The sequence below is a fragment of the Muntiacus reevesi genome, chromosome 19, assembly GCF_963930625.1.
Source record: "Muntiacus reevesi chromosome 19, mMunRee1.1, whole genome shotgun sequence".
Lineage (NCBI taxonomy): Eukaryota > Metazoa > Chordata > Mammalia > Artiodactyla > Cervidae > Muntiacus > Muntiacus reevesi.
This window is the reverse complement of record NC_089267.1, coordinates 5,560,507-5,575,548: the sequence shown is the minus strand read 5'-3', so window position 1 is coordinate 5,575,548 and position 15,042 is coordinate 5,560,507.

Below are 15,042 nucleotides of genomic sequence, written 5' to 3'. Positions count from 1 at the left end.
TAGTGTTCTTTCCAGTGCTCATATTGAGGCAATTACTCTGATTTAAAAGCAATGCACACAATACAATTTGTCTTTAGAAATATTGAGAGAATATGGGAGAACAGGGAAGTACATTATATAGTAACTGCTTGATGTTATTTTGTGAATTATGTTTTTATGATCTGTTATCTTTTTATGGATAGAAAGTCAATCAGTTTGATTAGGATGGAACCAAAAGAGAAAACTGTAATTCATCAGTTGCTTATTATGGTGAACTATTATAATAACTTATTATTATGAACTAAGATGCAAAGCAGATTTCTATTTGAGTCCCTGCCCATCTCTTGTCAGCTACTTCACTGTAAATCAAGTATTTACATTATTAAGCTTAATTTTCTAATATGTAAAATGAAAATAATTTTACCTTTATCACAGGGATTTTATTAAAAAATTAAAAATAAATTACAGGTAAAAAGGCATACATTTAATTTTATTATGATCAAGATGATGATTATGCTAACTCTAATGTTCACAAAGGTAAACAAATGTTAAAGATTTTACATTTGTCATTTAAAGCAAAATTTTATTTCTTTTAAGTTGAAGGAATTGTGAAAGAGAAAAAAACAATGTATATACAATCTCAACATTAAGTTTACAACATAAATAAGTGGAAATTCAATCTTGTTATTGAATTAACACTGAAGAAAGATAATGTTTATGAACAGATAAAATAATTATCATGAATATAAAAAATTATAATTATAAAACATATCAAAAGTATATGATTTTTAAAGTTAATCATACAAATTTACAGCAATTATATTTGAGCTGATAGCAACTTTGAAAATTAAATAAATATTTTCCTTTTGTATTTACCAAAGAGGTTAAGGACAGATGCTCAGAACCCACTTATAACTCTGAGAGAAGAAGAACTGAAGGTTCAGAAAAAACAGGTGGTCAAATAATTTAAATAGTTGAATCTCAAAATTCTTTAGGGTCTAATAAAGTCTCTGTGAGAATTCAGAAATCAAAGCACATTGCACTGGAGCAATATTTTCCTTAAGACTAAGGAATATCTTAAATGTTGATAAATGTAAATAAAGTATGCAAATATTCTTTTAGAAAAATCAAAGCAAATGAGAAATATGGTAGATATGTAAAGTTTTAGTATTATATTTGTAATAATAGATATGCTAGCTAATAAGATAAATATTTTAAAAGATTATTATAACATTACCTTGGTTTACATTTGTGCTCTAAACAGCAATTGCTTCAGTGTCAGAATATGCTGTTGCTTTTTGAACTGCTATGCATTATCTGAACACTTCACACATTAAAGCATATAAACTTGATTTATTTGGTATCACCTCTGTGAGCTCTGGTAAACTTTCAAAGTGAGTAAATCAAGGCTCAAGTGACTTAAAAAATGAACTTGAATCAAAAAGAACAAAAGAGCAGTGTTGATTAATAGTTACAAAAAAGGAAAGCACATTTATAATTTACAAAGCTCAACTCAAAAGCTTTACCGGAAGATTAAACATGCATTCTAGGACTAGAGAAGCAAATGGAATTGACCTCTATGCTGTTCAAATGTATTTTATAATGGGCTGGACAAAAATACCATGTTGTTTCTAATATAGCAAGTAATGTCTTGTAGTACTTTCACTGTGTAAATTAAATATGTAAATGGAACAGAAACTATAATTAGAAATAAATACAAAATATAAAATATGTGAATTTGTTAAATATTATTTAGTATAATTGGATTCCTACAAAACATTACCACTAAATATACATTTTAAGGATTTATATGTGTTCCTGAAGAGTTGACATGCATATACAGTTGTCACTTGAACGACCCAGGGGATAGGGGTGTTCAATCTTATTTTGCAGTAGAAAATCCATGTATAACTTTGCAATCAGCTGTTTGCAACCATGGTTCTGCATTCATGAATTCAGCTACGCTCATATCAGGTAGTACTCCAGTACCTATTTATTGATTTTTTTTTCTGCTTTAAAACATTATTTTGACCTAGAGCCTTTAGTCTGCCTTGCATCTCTGAAGAGCCAGAATACCCCACCTATTTATACATGAAAACTGGACAAAATCAACAGGATTTAATTTCTTCATGAATGGAATCACCTTCCCAACTGTTTCCCTGAGAGATCATCCCACTTTCTATAGCTTCTACTATTTTGGGCTAAACTGTGTCCCTCGAAACTCATGCAGTGAACCCCTAAACCCCAAGTGGGACTGTTTTTGGAGATAGAATTCACAAGGAGGTAACTATGGTTAAGTGAGGTCATAGGATGGGGCCCTGACCCACAGGATTGGAGTTGTTATGAGGAAAGAGCAAGCCTTGCTCTCCCTGTCTACAACCCTATGAAGTCATGTGGCTAAAGATGGCAGCCACCTACAAGCCAGGAAGAGAGCTTTCACTAGAAACTGAATTGGCTGGTATCATTACCTTGGACTTCCCAGACTCCAAAATTGTGGGAAAATAAATGGATGCTGTTTATTAATACAAAGAATAATTATAATAAATTTGTGTTTAGTAGAATGTCTTATGACTTGAAAAGAAATCTACTGTATAGTCTTTTGGGCAATCAAAATGTATTTATTAATAAGACATAAATATATTTATTTGAAATTAACTATTAAACTCAATCTGCTGAATATAAAACTTAATTGGAGTGTAGGTTAAAAAATAAACCTGGAAGGCACCCAACAAGGCAGCCCATTCTCTTCAAAAGGAGGTAGGAGAAAATATAAAAGACAAAAAGAGAAACAAAAGATTTAGGGATGGAGATCCATCCCTGGGAGGGAGTTGTGAAGAAGTTTCCAAATACCAGGAGACTCTCTCACTGACGGGTCTGTGGGGAGTATTGGAATTTCAGAGAGCAATATAACCGGGAGAAAACAAACAAACAAAAAAACCACACACAAACACATAGAATAAGTGCCTAACCACAACTGCCAGCAGAGAAGTAGCTCAGATGCTCATGTTGGCCACCAGCAAGTGGGGTCTGGGCAGGGAGGTGCAGGCTGCATCATTGGTCTGTAGGGTAAGGACAGGGCCTGAATGCCCTGAGGACAATCTGAGGGAGCTAACTGTGAGATAGCAACCCAAACTGTGGGATTGTCATAGGAAAAAAAAAAAAAAGAAGAAAAACTCTCCTGTGAAAGGCTCTAACACGTAGCCTGGTAGCTTACAGAAAGAAGGATTGAGTGAATATCAAAGGAGAGCTAGTTGGCTGCATATAGGCCCCCTGCCCAGGCAGAGAGGCAGGCATGTAAAAACAACCAGAGCTGGAAGGCAAGGGGCTGCTGCAATCTCGGCCTCAGAGATGGCATCTTCCACCCAACTGTGAGTAGGCTGCCACTTGCTAACCACATATTCCTGGGATACAGCAAAGCAAGAACACAACCCTGAGCATTAAAAGAAAAGCCGTCCAAAGCCATGCCAAACTCATAGACACCCAAAAACTCAATACTGGACACTTCGTTGCATTCCAAAGAGAAGAGATCCAGCTCCACCCACCAGAACACAGATGCAAACTCCCTCAACCAGGAAACCTTGAAAGGTACTAGCCAACCCCAGCTACAGGGAGCAGACTCCACGATAAAGAGGAACCATGAACATCCAGCCTACAGAAAGGGCACCCCAAACACAGCAATCTAAAGAAAATGAAAAGGCAGAGAAATATTCAGCAGGTAAAGGAACATGTTAACTACCCACCAAATCAAACAGAAGAGGAGGATATATGGAGTCTATTTGAAAAAGAATTCAGAATACTGATAGTAAAAATGAACCAAAATCTTGAAAACAAAATGGAGTTACAGATAAATAGATGAGACAAGGTTAGAGAAGATGCAAGAAATATTCAACAAGGACCTAGAAGAAATAAAGAAGAGTCAATAAATAATGAATAATGCAATAACTGAGGTCAAAAGCATTCTGGAGAGAATCAATAGTACCATAACTGAGGCAGAAGAGAAGACAAGTGAGGTGGAAGATAGAATGTTGGACATAAATGAAACAGGAAAAACAAACAAACAAAAAAAAAAGAATTAAAAGAAATGAGGACCACCTCTGAGATATCTGGGACAAAGTTAAATGCTCCAACATTTGAATCATAGGAGTCCCAGAAGAAGAAGACAAAAAGAAAGGCCTTGAGAAAGTATGTGAGGAGATAATAGTTGAAAAATTCCCTAAAATGGGGAAGGAAATAGCCACTCAAGTTCAAGAAACCCAGAGAAGCCCAAAAAGGATAAACCCAAGGTGAAACATTCTAAGACACACATTAATCAAACCAACAAAGATCAAACACAAAGAGCAATATTAAAAGCAGCAAGGGAAAAGCAATAAATAACACACAAGAGGGTCCCCACAAGGATAACAGTGGATGTTTCAACAGAAACTCTTCAGGCCAGAAGGGAATGGCAGGACATAGTTAAAGTGATGAAAGAGGAGAACCTAAAACCAAGATTACTATAATCAGCAAGGATCTCATTCAGGTATGAAGGAGAAATCAAAAGATTTACAGACAAGCAAAACCTGAGAAAATTCAGCACCACCAAACCAACTCTTCAACAAATGCTAAAGGATCCTCTCTAGACAGGAAACACAGAAAAAGTTTATAAAATTGAACCCAAAACAATAAAGTAGGCAGCAATGGGATCACACTTATCAATAATTACCTTAAATGTAAATGGGGTGACTGCCCCAACCAAAAGACAAAGACTAGCTGAATGGATACAAATACAAGACCCCTACATGTGCTGTCTACAAGAGACCTACCTCAAACCAAGGGACACATACAGACTGAAAGTGAAGGGGTGGAAAAAAATATTTCGTGCAAATGGAGACCAAAATAAAGCAGAAGATGCAATGCTCACATCACATAAAATAGACTTTGAAACAAAGACCACGAAAAGAGGCAAAGAAGGACACTGCAAAATGATGAAAGGATCAATCCAAGAAGTAGATATAACAAATATAAATATATATGCACCCGATATAGGAGCACTTCAATATGTAAGGCAAATGCTAACATATGAAAGGGAAAATCAACAGTAACACAGTAATAATGGGGGGCTTTAATACTCCACTCACACCTATGAAGAGACCAACCAAACAGAAAATTAGCAAGGAAACACAAGCTTTAATGATACAATGGACCAGTTGGACCTAATTGATATCCGTAGGACATTCACCCCAAAACAATGAATTTCACCTTTTTTTCAAGTGTACACAGAACATTCTCCAGGAAAGATCATATCCTGGGCCATAAATCTAGCCTTGGTAAATTAAAAAAAAAAAAAAAAATTAAGCATCTCTTCGGCTTGCAATATGGTAAGATTAGATGTTAACTACAGGAAAAAAAAAAAAAAAAACTATCAAAAATACAAATATATGGAGGTTAAAGAACATACTTCTGAATAACCAGTAGATCACAGAAGATATAAAAAAGGAAATCAAAATATGCATAGAAGCAAATGGAAATGAAAACACAACAATACAAAACCTATGGAATTCAGTAAAATGGACAACTTGGAAGAAATGAACGAATTCTTAGAAAAGTAAATCTTCCAAAACTGAACCAGGAAGAAAAAGAAAATCTTAACAGACCCATCACAGAAATAGAAACTGCAATCAAAAATCTTTCAACAGACAAAAACCGAGAATAGCTTCACAGGTGAATTCTACCAAAATGTTACAGAAGAGCTAACACCTATCCTATTCAAACTCATCCAGAAAATTGCAGAGGAAGGTACACTCCCAATCTCATTCTATGAGGCCACCATCACCCTAATATTGAAATCAGACAAGCATGCCACAGAAAAAGAAAACTACAGGCCAATATCACTGATGAACATAGATGCAAAAATACTCAACATAATTCTAACAAATAGAATTCAACAACATATTAAAAAGATCATACATCATGACCAAGTGGGCTTTATCCCAGGGATAAAAGGATTCTTCAATATTCACCAATCAATCAATGCGATACACCACACTGACAAATTGAAAGATAAAAACCATATGATTATCTCAATACATGCAGAGAAAGCCTTTGACAAAATTCAACATCCATTTATGATTAAAAAAAAAAAAAAAAAAAAAAAAAAAACCACCACCACCACCACCAACAACAACAAAAACCTCTCCAGAAAGCAGGCATAGAAGAAACATACCTCAGCATAATAAAAGCCATATATGATAAACTCACAGCTAACATTATCTTCAAAGGCAAAAATTGAAAGCATTTACTCTAAAGTCAGGAACAAGACAAGGGTGCCCACTCTCACCACTACTATTAAACATAGTTTTGGAAGTTTAAGCCACAGCAATCAGAAAATAAAAAGGAAAAAAAAAAAAGGAATCTGGTTTGGAAAAGAAGAAGTAAAACTCTCACTGTTTGTTGATGACATAATCATTTACATATAAAACCTTAAATATACCACCAGAAAATTACTAGACCTAATCAATGAATATAGTAAATTTTAGGATATATAATTAATACACAGAAATCCCATGCATTCCTATTTCTAACATTGAGAACACAGAAAGAGTAATTAAGGAAACAATCCCATCAACCATTGAAATGAAAAGAATAAAATACTTAAATCTACCTAAAGAAACAAAAGACCTATATATAGGAAACTATAAAACACTGATGAAAGAAATATAAGATGACACAAATAGATGGAGAAATATGCCATGTTCTTGAATCTGAAGAATCAATGTAGTGACAATTAGTATACTACTCAAAGTAATCTATAGATTCAATGCAGCCCCTATCAAGCTATCAATGGTATTTTTCACAAAACTAGAGCAAATAATTTAACAATTTGTATGGAGCACACACACAAACAAAACTTCAATAGCCAAAGCAATCTTAAAGAAGAATGGAACTGTGGGAATCAACCTGCCTGACTTTGGACTAGACTACAAATCTACAATCATCAAGACACTATGGTACTGGTACTAAGACAGAAATATTGATCAATGGAACAAAATAGAAAGCCCAGAGATAAATTCATGTATACCTGTGGACACCTTATCTTTGCCAAAGGAGGCAAAAATATATAATGGAGAAAAGAAACTTCTTTAACAAGTGATGCTGGGAAAACTGGCCAACCACCTGTAAAAGAAGGAAACTAGAACACTTTCCAACACCATATACACAAATAAGCTCAAAATGCATTAAATATCTAAGTATAAGATCAGAAGCTATATACTCCTAGAGGAAAACATAGGCAAAACACTCTCTGAGATAAACCAGAGCAGGATCCTCTATGACCCACCTCCCAGAGTAATGGAAATAAAAGCAAAACTAAACAAATGGGACCTAATTACACTTAAAAGCTTTTGTACATCAAAGGAAACTATAAGCAAAGTAAAAAGAAAGCCTTCAGAGTGACAGAAAATAATAGCAAATGAAGCAACTGACAAAGAATTAATCTCAAAAATATACAAGCAGCTCATGCAACTCAATTCCAGAAAATTAAATGACCCAATCAAAAAATGGGCCAAAGAACTAACAGACATTTCCCCAAAAGACATACAGGTGACTAACAAACACATGAAATGATGCACAACATCAGTCATTACCTGAAAATTGCAAATCAAAACCACAATAAGGTAACATCTCACGCTAGTCAGAATGGCTGCTACCAAAAAGTATACAAACAACAAATCCTGGAGAGGGTGTGGAGAAAAGTGAACTCTTACACTATTGGTGGGAATGCAAACTAGTACAGCCACTAAGGAGAACAGTGTGGAGATTCCTTAAAAATACTGGAAATAGAATTGGCATACAATCCAGCTATCCCACTGCTGGGCATAAGCATTGAGGAAATCAAAATTGAAAGAGACATGTGTACCCCAATGTTCATTGTAGCACAGTTTGCAATAGCTAGGACATGGAAGTAACTTAGATGTCCATTGGCAGATGAATGGATAAGAAAGTTGTGGTATGTATACACAATGGAATATTACTCAGCTATTAAAAAGAACACATTTGAGTCAGTTCTAATGAAGTGAAATAAACTGGTGGCTATTATACAGAGTGAAGTAAGTCAGAAAGAAAAACACCAATGCAGTATATTAAAGCATATATATGGAATTTAGAGAGATGGTAATGATGACCCTATATGTAAGATAGCAAAAGAGACACAGATGTAAAGAACAGACTTTTGGATTCTGGCAGAAGGCAAGGGTGGGATGATTTGAGAAAATAACAATGAAACATGTATATTGCCATATGTGAAATAGATCACCAGTCCAATTTTGATGCATGAAGCAGGGCACTCAAAGCCAGTGCACTTGAGCAACCCTGAGGGATGGGATGAGGAGGGAGGTGGGAGTGGAATTCAGAATGGTGGGACACATGTACACCCATGGCTGATACATGTCAATGTATGTCAAAAACCACTACAGTATTATAATTAGCCTCCAATTAAAATAAATAAATAAATTAAAAAAAATAAAATAGACGGGAATAGTAAACAAGTTTATGCTAATATACAGTGGTCCAGAGGCCTCCAGTGGTGTCTGTCCTCAACCTTTTTGGGACTATTGACTGATTTTGTGGAAAATAGCTTTTTCATATACTGCAGTAAGGAGGGAGTGTGTGGTTTTGGGAAGAATCAAGGGCATTGTACTTATTGTGTGCTTTATTTTTATTAATATTGTGTTGAGATATAATGAAATAATTGTATTAATTGCAACTCATGATAATGCAGAATCAGTGGAACCCTTGAGCTTTTTATCCTTCAACTAGGTGGTCCCATCTGGGGTTGATGGGAGACAGTGGCAATCACTCTCCAGTTCAAGCATCAATTCCCACTCAGATCATCAGGCATTATATTCTAATAAGGAGCATGAAACAGTATCCCTCACATATGCAGTGCACAATAGGGTTTGTGCTCCTATGAGAATCTAATGCCACCACTGATCTGACAGGAGGCAGAGCTCAGGCTGTAATGTGAGTGAAGGGATGGGGAACAGCTGTAGATATAGGTGAAGCTTCACTGGCTTGCCTGCTCTGTGCTATGTGCTATGCAGCACATTTCTGAATAGGTCATGGATTAGTACCAGCTCCTGGCCCAAGTGTTGGGGACCCTTCCTCTAAACTTTAGTGTTTTAAATACAAAATAAAATGTAGAATGTGCCAAAAGTTTACAGAATCAACAGACAATGAAAGACAATGGGTGATGATCTGAAACTAGCAGGGAATAGCTGCTTTGTAACAAGATAACAACTTTTTTCAACTTTCTAATTTTTATTTTTCACTAGGCTATGCAAGGAGTTTTAAGAGATTTTCTCCACTTTCTTTTCTAGATAGTGACAATTTAACCTCTAGGCAAGACTGTCATTCCTAGTACTGGATCTCAGCCTAAGTGGTGGCAAAAAACCCTTGGCTAAAACAAAAAGTCAAGGATAATTAGATTCTGAACTTGGACTAAGGATTTCTAGGATCATAGATAAGTTAAATATAATGAACCCCGGGGTGCAGACCCATATCAAGTTTTAGATCCAAACAGATCTAGAAGCAGTGAGCAAGGAAAAATCTCTAGCAAGTGACTAGAGCTTGGAAAAAAAAATTCATGAAATGAAAAAATCCTATTAAATATGTTAATTCTATGAACTGCCAACTTCCAAAGTTTCCAGAGTCTTTTTTATGGGAATACTAGCTATTCAAAAATATTATTAAATATAGAATTATATTTATGGGGACTATAGTTACTTAACAAGTGTTCATTGAACATTAGTTATGTGCCAGGTCTCATAAGTGATGTTTTCTTAGGAAGTTTGATTTCAGTCTCTGTTTTGATAAATTGTACACACTTCTGGAGGTGTCAGCTGACTAACTGGTGATATTTTCATCTCACAAGCCCCTGATGGGAAACACAGGATACTGTGAGAAAAACAGCTGGAACACTTGACCTAGTAGGAAATGAGAAGGCATCTCAGATGAAGGGATAATGAGGATATATAGGAGTCACTCAGGGAAAGACAAGGGACCCCAGGTTTTCAGTCAGAAGAGAGCTCATTCAACATGGCTGAAGATAAAGTATAAGAAGGGGGGCTAAAGTGGAAGATTGAAAAATTTAACAAAAACCAAAGCCACATCAGGAGCACTCTATAAGCTCTATATGTGAGTTATAGCTTTACTTTTAGAAAGAGTTACTAGACATTTCTGTGTTGTGTGTTTTTTTAGAAAGAAAGCTGTGGGTGTGATTTTATGAATGACTGAACAGAGATAGTTATAGTTATCTAAGAGAGAGAAGGCTGACCTCTAAAGAAATGGAAAATATGAAATAGAAAGCAATAGACTTAATGTGTGTGTGTGTGTGTGTGTCCCCAAAATAGAGAAATCAGTGAGTGGAGAAAAAAAAAAATTGAAATATTTGTAGTTAATATTTCTTAAGAGATAACATATTTCCAGGGATTCTGCTAAGTGTTTTAAATATCTCTCTACAACCTCTGTCACTTTAGTGACAAATTTTAAAACAGGATAAAATAAATAAATATCTTGCCAGTTGTTTCATAACTTCCAGAGCAAGAGTAAAAGTACTAATTTCCCTCATTCAGAAGTATGTATTATTTTCTACTTATCTGAATCTTAAAGAGGAAGTGAACATTATAATACATGTCATACAATTACCAATTACATGTGTGTATCATTTAATGAAAAATCCAGAGTCACATAAATTCAATATAGTCAGAAATTTTGAATCTTTAAAAATTTTTGATGCCAGGGACCCAGAGTTGAATGAATTTGACAACAGAAGTACAGAGAGACAATTTGGTCTTTGTAGCTTACACTCTGTGCCATACATTTTAAGTTTCCTGTGTCTTTTAAAAAACAGAAGTCTTAAATTATTTATAAACATCAATTTACCAGGTTTTTTTCATGCTTTTTTTCATGCATTACATTTCTGAGAAAGAAATATTTTCTTACCCCAAGGTTGAGAAGATATTCTTCAACACATTCTATCAGATTTCTTTTTTTTTACTTGATAACATTTAATAATTCACTCTTTTCATTAATTCAGATTATTCCTCCGCCACAGTTTCTTTATTTATCTTTTTTAAAAAATTTAGTCTATGACACATATTCAGCTATTTTCTCTGTTTCATTTCTCTTAGTATTATTTTTAGCTTGTTAATATGAAGTCTTTGCACATATTTTATTAATTATTGCCTTATTTATTTCATGCTTTATGCTGTCATAAATCAAACTTTATATCTAACTTTCTAATTGTTTTTATTTCTAAAAACATAGAAAAGCAATTGATGCATGAATACTGACCTTTTAGTATCTGACCTTGATAAATCAGTTCTGTCAGCATTTTTTGATGTTACTTCATATTACCTACCCATAGAATCATTACCCTATAAGTGAAGATTTTTCACTATTTTTTTCTTTCTGTTTGTTTTTTATGTTTCTTGACTCGCACTGAAAATGACCTCAATTACAAAGCTCAAAGCAATAACTAATAATATTTCCCCTTCTACTTCTATTCAGCACACATTAGGTCTACATTAACTTGAACAATTTATGTTATGCTTGAATTTTAATAAGTTATGTTTAATTTTCATTGGGAAAGATCCTGATGCTGGGAAAGATTGAAGGCAGGAGAAAGGGACGACAAATGATGAGATGGTTGGATGGCATCATTGACTCAATGGACATCAGTTTGAGCAAACTAGGTGGTGAAGGACAAGTCAGAATGGTGTGCAGTCCGTGGGGTCACAAAGAGTCTGACATGACTAGGCAATTGAACAACAACAATTTTCATTAAGTTCAAAATATTTTTTAATGTTCCCCTTTCTTATATTTTGAGGTATATGTTACTTAGAATTTGGCTGCTTACTTTCCAAATTGCTATTTTCTTAAATAGTCTTCTGTTAATAATTCTTAATTTAAATCTAATAGAATCAGAAATCACACTCTGCATACAATAATAATTTAAAATATATGGAGGTTTCTATTATAAAAATTGTATGCACTATTTTGCTGAAAATACTATATTCACTGGATAAAATACATTCTATTGTGGCTATGTGGAGTGTGTATAAATGACAATAGGTCCAATTGGGTCCTTGAGTTGTTTAGGACTTCTATATCTTTACTGGTTTTCTATCTACTTGTTAAATTAATTGTATTAATTATGGGGAAGAAAAGTGTTGAAATATACAGTTATAATGTGCATTTTTGTATTTTGTTTTAAGTTTTATCAACTTTTGCTTCATATATTTTGAGCACTTTTATTAGGCACACATTTTTAAAATTGCTCTGACTTCTTGTTTGCCTGATTCTTCTATCATTGTAAAATATCCTCTTTATTATTAACTAATAGGAGTATATTATCTGATATTAATATCACCACTCTGGGTTTCTCATGCTTTGTCTTTGTATAACTTTTTTCACTTCAGTTTTTCCTGTCTGCCTTTTTTTTTTTTTTGAAGTGAGTTTGTGTACAGTTAGTAGCTTACCCTTCTTTTTATAACTACTCTAATCATCTGTCTTTCTTTTTTTTTTTATCTCTGTCTTTTAATTAGAGTGACTAGTCTATTTACATTCATTTTAGGTATGAATTGAAGTATGTTGTCTGGTTGTTATTTTGTATTCTTTATTTTGTTCTTATTTTTCTCATTTCCTGTTTTTCCTTTCATTAGTTTAACACTCCAAAACACTCTACAGAAGGTTATTCAGGAATAAGGAAAATAACAAAGAATGAAAATGTGTTTTTTGGGAAAAAAATTAAAAATACACAAGTAATAATTATTTAAGTAAATATATCTTGCTTATTAAAATTTTTCTTATAACATTATTGATGATTTAAAGCAAGAATAACAGTAATACATTATGTGGTTTATAGCTTACAAAGTGTATCACTATGACAAGAGCCAGTAAGATAAAATACATCCTCTTACATGCCATACATCTCCAAGAAGTTCTAAAATTCTTAGAAGACTATAAAGAGTTCTGTTCTCTGAGACCAAAAATGAGCTTAAACTGTCCTTTTTGTTACATTTCCCCTGTGCCATTCATTTGACAAGAGTTACAAAGTTTGTCAGAGACACGATTTTTCCATGATCAGTAGAAAGACCAATGCATTCAAAACACTTAAATCTACAAAGTAACTTTTTTGCATACTTTCTTTCAAAGCTTACATTGGTTGATAGTATTTGGTTTTGCTTGATCATTTTGTTTTATATTTCACCTCTTCATGCCCCAGACACTGATCTAAATATGGCAATCCTCCTCTCTAGGTCATTTATTTAACTTAATAACTTCACATTATTCATTAACATCCAGTAATACCGTTTCCCTTAGTGTGCAAGACAGTTCTTAGAAGACCAAGCAGAAGACAGTGTTTAAAAAAAAATCAGGAAAATACTTACTATGTTCTAAAGTAGAATGGCAAAGAGCATAGCTCTCATACCTATTTAAGGACCAGATAGTAATAACATAAGGGATGCTAGAAAAACAGAAATGAAGAATTTCTGACTTTTCATTCTACAAATACTTACTGAGCAATTCTTTGTACTACTCTTTGTTCTAGATACTAGGAAGAGTAGTAATTAAAACAAAGTTTCTAATCATAATATTAGGCAGGAAGTTAGGCATGAGCAACAAGGAGTGGCCTAACTGAAAATGGTGCAAGCTGATCTCTAAGACCCATCCCAGACACACCCGATACGCTACAAAATAACCATGGAAAAGTTTCCAACTCCTGCACTGCATCCTAGACCCACAGTGGATACAAACTAACCACAGGGGCTTCTTCAAGTAGTGGTCAGCTGCTAGGATACCATTAAGGGTTCATAAATACTCTGTACATACATACATCTAGTTATAACAGACTGAATTTTGGGAAGACATACACAACAGAGCGTACTTTTATATAACTTGCAATTGTCAATCTTCCTTGAGTGTATGCCCATTTGCATCTCCTTTCTTGATTGATGGTGGATACAAGTCCTATTTGCCCAAGGCATAACCAAAAGGAGAATAGCAGAAGTATAAAAAGGGTGAAGCCAAAATGGATTGGAAGGATGACTCCTTTGGGGTCAACCTGCTCCAACGTCTTGGGAGTGTCTGTCTCATAAAAGATCTGTCTGCTTGAGCTGAACTGAGCTGTAACTTGTCTGTTGCTTTAAACCCTTTAGTCGGTCATTCCAGTTTTTGTAGCAGTGATACAAAAACGGAGGAAGAGGAATAAACTGACCTGACATTTGGTGCCATGACTGAGATTGTTGTGAATATGTGATTTGGATTGCTAACTGTCTCTGGATAAGGTAAGGGTCCTCGCCCCTATGACTGGAAGGACCATGATTCCCTCTAAAGCCTCCTCTATGATTTCTCTTCAAACCTTCTGCAAATAGGTGGGTTGCTCTGGGTAGACCTGAGGATCTCTGGCCAAGGCTACTCCTTGACATGCTTTGAAGACTCTGCTGTCTGCTAGGCCCCAGTAGCTGCTGTCCAGGTGGGTGAGGGTTCTTTCTTTTTGTCTTCTTCCTTCTCTGACAACCCTCTGCAGCCAGGCGGGTGGCTGTGGATGCAGCTGAGCTGCTCTGATCAGTGCTTCTCACTGGGGTGCTCTGAAGGCTCCACTGTCCACTGCGCCCCAGTAGCTGCTGCCCAAGCTCGTGAGGGTCCTTGCTTCTCTGTTTCCTTAGTGTTGAGGAACAGGCCAACTGAAAATATGTGGGCACAGGTAAGCACTTAGAAACCATTAGGATGCCTGCTGCTTAAAGCTGCCCATGGAAGGATAAGGGGAAATCATGAAATGGGCCAGACTTATGTCTGACTCAGCAAGACAACTTCCATGCTCCGTGTCAGGTACATACTGGTTCAAGCAAAACCCTGTGCCCGCTTCCCCTGGCCACCGCTTTCCTGATGCATTATAAATGGATCCTCAGCACATATCTGCCCTGCTTTTCTCCCCACATCCTTCTTCTCCTTCTGTTGTCTGTGCTACTCGCTGCAAAGTAGTGGGCGGGTCATTGACTTCTCTCCGGAGGGAGGTTTGCCATC